We start from the raw sequence: 7,500 nt of genomic DNA, 5'->3' as shown, positions 1-7,500 counted from the left end.
CCCCTTCCCCGCGACCCCCCCCCCCCCCCCCCCCCACACACACACACCACAAACTCAACTCCACACACACACACACAAAAATAACTGAACAGAAGTGTCCTGTGTCTGATAATCATGTTTGCTTTGCACTTTTGTTCCCATGTGCCATCGTCAACAGTTCGTCTGAAGGGGGGAAAAAAACAGAAAACCCACGCGTGGCTTCCTTCCTGTCAAGCGATTCTTCCGCCAACACAAAGAAGAGCATAAAAAAACCCAAAAAGAATTAGAAGCGTATAAAATCAATTAGATCACAAGCATTTCCGGTCTTCTTTTTTTTCTTTTTTTCCCAACACTAAAATGTTGGTTTTATATGGATCTGGGGAAAAAAATGGTTGAATTCTCATCTTTTGTTCGAAGGGATAAATGTAATACATAGTCTTCTCCCTCCCTCAACCCCCCTCTCTCTCTCTGTGTCTCTGTCTCTCTCTCTCTCCAACAACATACCATTCCAAACGCCCATATATATATATATATATATATATATATATATATATATATATATATATGTATGTATGTATGTATGTATGTGTGTGTGTGTGTGTGTGTGTGTGTGTGTGTGTGTGTACGCGCGCGCTCTTGTGCGTGTTGTGCATGTATTCATTAAGAAGCATTGTTAAAAATAAAAGGAAAGGAAAAAAGGAACAACAACAACAACAACAAAAAAGAACAACAGTCTTTGATGTGTATGGAATCAGCAAAAAAAACCACCAAACACTTGTTTGTTTTGTTTTTTCCCTCCCACATTACTTTGAGTGAGTGCATGTTTGTGCTTGCATTCGTAAAGAAGTACTGTTTAAAACAAACAACGTTCTTTGATGTGTAGAGAAGCAGAAACATATACCAAACAATTTTTTTGTTGTTATTTTTTGTTTGTTTCTTTGTTTGTTTGTTTTTAATTTCTCATGCTTGTACTGTTTTAAAAAAGTTCAGGTTTGAGTTTGGCTGGCTTCGAGAGAGACAAAGAGAGATTATTCAATGAGGTAATGAAGGGATGGTTACATATTTTTGTATGAATATATCTACATAAGGATATAATCTTACTATTAGCATACACAGACGAAACTGAGTTCCGTTTACCCAATCATGAAACTACGTCTTCTACTGACTTTGAAATATGAATGGCAAGATACGAAATGACGTTATCACTTGTAGAACATATGAGTAATACTAAGCGAACATTACTCTGTCTGCCGAAGTATCCCAGCGGAATATATCTTTGTCTCAAGCCATCTTCTTCTTCTTCTTCTTCTGCGTTCACTCGTATGCACACGAGTGGGCTTTTACGTGTATGACCGTTTTTACCCCGCCATGTAGGCAGCCATACTCCGTTTTCGGGGGTGTGCATGCTGGGTATGTTCTTGTTTCCATAACCCACCGAACGCTGACATGGATTACAGGATCTTTAACGTGCGTATTTGATCTTCTGCTTGCATATACACACGAAGGGGGTTCAGGCACTAGCAGGTCTGCACATATGTTGACCTGGGAGATCGTAAAAATCTCCACCCTTTACCCACCAGGCGCCGTCACCGTGATTCGAACCCGGGACCCTCAGATTGAAAGTCCAACGCTTTAACCACTCGGCTATTGCGCCCGTCTCTCAAGCCATCTAATACAGGAAAACATTACAGAAATGAACCTCATCTTCTTTTTCCTTTTTTATTATTTTTTTTAAGATGTACATATACGGACATACCATATCGTTTGCAGTGGAGGTCTTACACCTTTTACTGTGCACATTAATGTCAGATATATCAAAAATAACCTTTACCAAAGAACATCTAATGAGACGACTAATATTCACTACTAAATATGGTTCTTCAGACGAATCGTTTCAAACAATCTGAGCAAGGAAAATCTTTCGCTAATTTAATCACTCCTGTCATCTAAAGTCAATTATACGCTGTTTAAAGCAAGTAACATAATATAATCAACCCATAACGCATTGATTAAGCCTCACAAACGCAAAACCACTCCTACATAGGCATTTCTTTGTAAAGCTGATTACCCACGTTTCCCTTACCTTCGTATCTAGATCAAACATCATCTAATAAGTTTTGAGCAGGCAATCTGCATTCATTCATATTAACTAGTTTTACCCAATACCTGATGCATTTTACAAACGATTTACCATAAAGCGGACATGTGCCAAGCTCATCGTAAAGCAAATCATTTGCAGTTCTTCTATCAACCTGAAAAAAACAACAACAAAAAACTGTTCATAGCAAACAGAATAATGTAGTTTTTCTGTCTTGTACCCCCTTTTCCCAAGCTCAAAATATCAGCACGGTACTGTACTATAGGCTGGGCTTCAACATCAGACAATATAGAATCTTTTTCTTTTAAAGACAGAGAGAGAGACACAGAGAGAGAGACAGGCAGACAGAGAGAGAGAGAGAGAAAGAAACAGAGTAAGAGGTAGAGACCAAACAAACACCAACTGAGTTTGAGGAGGAATACAGGGTTAAGGAGAGAAAAAAAAGTTACACACACACGCGCGCGCGCGTGCGCACACACACACACACACACACACACACACACAGTTTGTAAAGTTTGTCACCTCCCACTTTTTTTTTTCCTCACAGTCAACAAGGAATAGCATTCATCAGGGCCATCAGACGTCCTGTCATAGTTTCTGCTTCACGCTCACTGGCTGGTCATGAAAAAGTTGTTGAGTGGAATCGTCTTTGGGGAGGCCGGGGAAGGGGGAGAGGGGAAGGGGGGGAGGGGGGGGGGGGGAAGGGGAAGGGGAAAACTCGCTAAAATATATATTGCCTCTGCCGGTCGCTCTCTTTGGGGGCACAGGGCGAAATTGGGTAACGGTCTGGAGGACTAAGAAGACCCTATTGTTTTTTGGGTTTGTTTTTATTTGAGGGGGTTGGGTCGGGGGGTGGGGGGTGGAGGTGAGGGGGGGTATGTATACATTTGTGTGTGTGTGTGTGTGTGTGTGTGTGTGTGTTCGTGTGTGTGTGTGTGTGTGTGTGTGTGTGATTCCATCCAACAACTTTCCATGACCAGCCAGTGAGCGTGAAGCAGAAACCATGACAGGACGCCTGATGGCCCACATGAATGCTATTCCTTGTTGACTGTGAGTCCAAAAACAAAACAAAAAAACCAAAAAAACCACGTGTGTGTGTGTGTGTGTGTGTGTGTGTGTGTGTGTGTGTGTGTGTGTGTGTGCGTGCGTGCGTGCATGCGTGGACGTGTATGTGTGTGTGTGTGTGTGTGTGTGTGAGCGCGCGAGTGTGTGAGTGCATGCAAGTGCGTGGCGGGTGGAGTGGGTACGGCGGGGGGCGTGCGTGCTTGTTTGTGCGTGCGTGCGTGCTTGTTTGTGCGTGAGTGAGTGCGCGCGCGTGCATGTGTGTAGTCCAGATATGTTGCTGAACAAGCTGGCCACAAGAATCGGGGAAAAGACAACTCACAGGTAAAAACATTCACCAAACTCAACTGAACAAATAACATTCGGCTCCTCAATCAATCAACCCCTCATCACTCTCTCCCCCCTCTCTCTCTAATTCTCCCTCCCTCTTTCTGTTCAGTCTCCCTCCCTCCCTCTATCTCTCTCCAGTCTCCCTCCCTCTCTCTCCAGTCTCCCTCACTCTCTCTCTCTCTCCAGTCTCTCCCCTCTCTCTCCAGTCTCCCGCCCTCTCTCTCTCTCTCCAGTCTCCCTCACTCTTATCTCTCTCTCCAGTCTCTCCAGTCTCCCTCCCTCCCTCTCTCTCTCCAGTCTCCCTCACTCTTATCTCTCTCTCCAGTCTCTCCAGTCCCCCCCTCTCTCTCCAGTCTCCCTCCCTCCCTCTCTCTCTCCAGTCTCCCTCCCTCCCTCTCTCTCTCTCCAGTCTCCCTCCCTCTCTCTCTCTCCAGTCTCCCTCCCTCCCTCTCTCCAGTCTCCCTCACTCTCTCTCCAGTCTCCCACCCTCTCTCTCCAGTCTCCCTCCCTCTCTCTCTCCAGTCTCCCTCCCTCCCTCTCTCTCTCCAGTCTCCCTCCCCCTCTCTCTCTCCAGTCTCCCTCCCTCACTCTCTCTCTCCAGTCTCCCTCCCTCTCTCTCTCTCCAGTCTCCCTCCCTCTCTCTCTCTCTCCAGTCTCCCTCCCTCACTCTATCTCTCTCTCCAGTCTCTCTAGTCTCCCTCCCTCCCTCTCTCCAGTTTCCCTCCGTCTCTCTCTCTCTCCAGTCTCCCTCCCTCTCTCTCTCCAGTCTCCCTCCCTCTCTCTCTCCTGTCTCCCTCCGTCTCTCTCTCTCTCTCTCTCCAGTCTCCCTCCCTCTCTCTCTCTCTCCAGTCTCTCTAGTCTCCTCCCCCTCTTTCTCTCCAGTCTCCCTCCCTCTCTCTCTCCAGTCTCACCCGTCTCTCTCCAGTCTCCCTCCCCCTCTCTCCAGTCTCCCTCCCCCTCTGTCTCTCCAGTCTCTCCAGTCCCCCCTCCCCTCTCTCTCTCCAGTCTCCCTCCCCCTCTCTCTCTCCAGTATCTCCAGTCTCCCTCTCTCTCTCCAGTATCTCCAGTCTCCCTCCCCCCTCTCTCTCTCTCTCTCTCCAGTCTCCCTCTCTCTCTCCAGTATCTCCAGTCTCCTCCCCCTCTCTCTCCAGTATCTCCAGTCTCCCTCTCCCTCCCCCTCTCTCCAGTCTCCCTCCCCCTCTCTCCAGTCTCCTTCCTCCCCCTCTCTCTCCAGTCTCCCTCCCTCTCTCTCTCTCTCTCTCCAGTCTCCCTCCCTCTCTCTCTCTCTCGTCTCCCTCCCCCCTCTCTCTCCAGTCTCCCTCCCCCTATCTCTCTCCAGTCTCCCTCCCTCTCTCTCTCTCTCCAGTCCCCCCTCTCTCTCTCCAGTCTCCCTGACCCTCTCTCTCCTCCGTCTCCCTCCCCCTCTCTCTCTCCAGTCTTCCTCCCCCTCTCTCTCTAGTCTCCCCCCTCTCTCCAGTCTCCCTCCTCCCTCTCTCCTTCCTCCCCAACATCTCTCTCTCCCTCACTCCCCTCTCTCTCTCCCTCTCTCTCTCACTCCCTCCCCCACTCCTCCCCCAGTTCTGACCCACCCCCCCCTCAACCTCTCATCCCTCCCAACGCAAAGAACCACCAGGAAACATGAAGGTGCACGATCGCGCCTGTCTCTCCTCTGTGTGTGTGTGTGTGTGTGTGTGTGTGTGTGTGTGTCTGTGTGTGTGTGTGCGTGGTGGGGTGGAGGTGGAGGTGGAGGTGGTGGTGACGTTGTTTTGTTTGGCACCATTCTTTAGTCATCCATCACCTGGCGATCATCAAGGATCAGGGCTCGGTCGGTTCCAGCCGAAGGACCTGTTGACAAAAGGGCCTGGCTCCTTCCTGCCGGCATGGATGAATGGATTTAACAGACGGTGGTGGACTGGTCTGACCCCGCACACACACACACACACACACACACACACACGCAAGCACACACACACGCGCGCGCGCGCGCACACACACACACACACACACACACATACACACACACCTTCTGTGGACTGGTCTGATCCTGCACACACACACACACACACACACACACACACACACACACCTTCTGTGGACTGGTCTGACCCTGCACACACACACACACACACACACACACACACACACACATACCTTCTGTGGACTGGTTTGACCCTGCACACACACACACACACACACACACACACACACACACCTTCTGTGGACTGGTTTGACCCAACACCTTCTTCAGTGTTCGGGGAGGGGGGGTGGGGGGGGGGCACCGGTAGTTTGGTGTGGGTGCGGAGGAGGGTGGGAGGGGGGAAGTGGTGGGGGTGGGTTGAGGTGCGGATGTGGACAGTTCTGCCTGTCAGTGTTAGTCGTTAAAATAAAAAAAAGATTGCTGGGGGAAGGGAGGAGGAGTGGAAGGAAGTGAGAGAGTGGGATGGTGGGGGGATGGGGGGGGGGAAGGGTTGGCTAGAAGGGTGTACTGTTATCAATATATCCACCGAAGTGTTGGGACAAACCTTGCTTGTATAATAACATGCCCCTGATACAAGCCACGAAGTATGTTACTGTAAATTTGTGCTTGTATGTGATTTTTTGTTTTGTTTTTTGTTTTTTACCAAGCCACTGTGAATAAAGGCAGTGTCAAGATGGAACAGTCCCTCAAAGCCACAACACACACACAGACACAGTTTCGGTTTCAGTTTCAGTAGCTCAAGGAGGCGTCACTGCGTTCGGACAAATCCATATACGCTACACAACATCTGCCAAGCAGATACCTGACCAGCAGCGTAGCCCAACGCGCTTAGTCAAGCCTTGAGAAGAAAAAAAAGAGACACACACGCACACACACTAACGCTAACATTCCAGCCCCCAACCCAAAACAAACCGCTCTCTACCTCCCCGCCACACACGCTCATTATCATTTTTTTTATGATTATGATTATCCATATCATTATTACTGTCATCACTACACATAAGCTCCCCCCAATGCCTTTCTCGCCCTCACACACACACACACACACACACGCGCGCGCGCGCACACAGACGACATTCCTTAACCTGGACGCCTCCCCCCCGCCCAACCACCCTCACCTCCCCCCCACCTGCCCCCCCCTCCCCCAACCTACCCTCCTGCCCAACGGATCTCATCCACACACCACCAAACCGCCATCTGACCAACCCACAATTTGTCGTGTCCGACCAGGACCATCAGAACAGCAGAGGAGACAACCGCTGTCCCCTTTATCTGACTGAGCTTTTTGAGACGGTACTAGGCGTTGGGATGGTGGCTCCCAAAGGGCCAACTAGCTCTCGAGAATGGGAGAACTGTGGGCCGGCTGAGTGCGGTCTTGTCTCTCCTATATAGTCTGAGAATCATAGACCGTCACAAGATAAGCTGTAAATGAATTCCCGTTTGCAGTGGAGAAACTATTGATCCATACAACTCGCGCTTTGCTGTTTGGGTCCAAACAGTAAGCTTATGTCAGACAAAAATTATCTCGTAAGCTGAGAGTTTGGCATCATGACTACCCCACTCGTAAACATCCCGCCACACCTTACCAACCACCCCACCAACCTCAACAGCCACCCCATCAACCACCCAAACAACCACCCTACCAACCATCCAACAACCCCACCACTTAATCACCCCCAATAACCACTCTCCCAACCACCCCACCAACCACCCTAACGACCACCCCCAACATCCACACCCACCAAACCATCAACCACCCCACCAACCACCTAATCAAACACCAAACCAACCAAACACCCACCCCAACAATTACCCCACCAACCACCCAAAAACAACCACCCCACCAACCAACCAACCACTCTCACAAACCACCCTATCCGCCACCGCAGCCCATCCAACCATCCCACCCACCACCCCACCCCATCCAACCACCCCACCAACCACCCTTTCCAACAACCCCACCAACCACCCTACCACCCTTTCAAACCACCCCACCACCATCCTTTCCAACCACACAACCAACCATCCTTTGCAACCACTCAACCAACCACCC

General features: G+C 49.5%; 1 protein-coding gene across 3 annotated transcripts in view; it reads right to left on the bottom strand.

The window, feature by feature from the left end:
* The window catches only part of LOC143297255 (focadhesin-like), a 724,856-nt gene that overhangs the window by 159,941 nt on the left and 557,415 nt on the right, over nt 1-7,500 (bottom strand). The gene's annotated exons all lie outside the window — the stretch shown is intronic.

The sequence above is a fragment of the Babylonia areolata genome, chromosome 22 (genome assembly GCF_041734735.1).
Source record: "Babylonia areolata isolate BAREFJ2019XMU chromosome 22, ASM4173473v1, whole genome shotgun sequence".
Lineage (NCBI taxonomy): Eukaryota > Metazoa > Mollusca > Gastropoda > Neogastropoda > Buccinidae > Babylonia > Babylonia areolata.
Note: the sequence above shows the minus strand (reverse complement) of the source record. Positions and strands in the feature narration are given on the sequence as shown.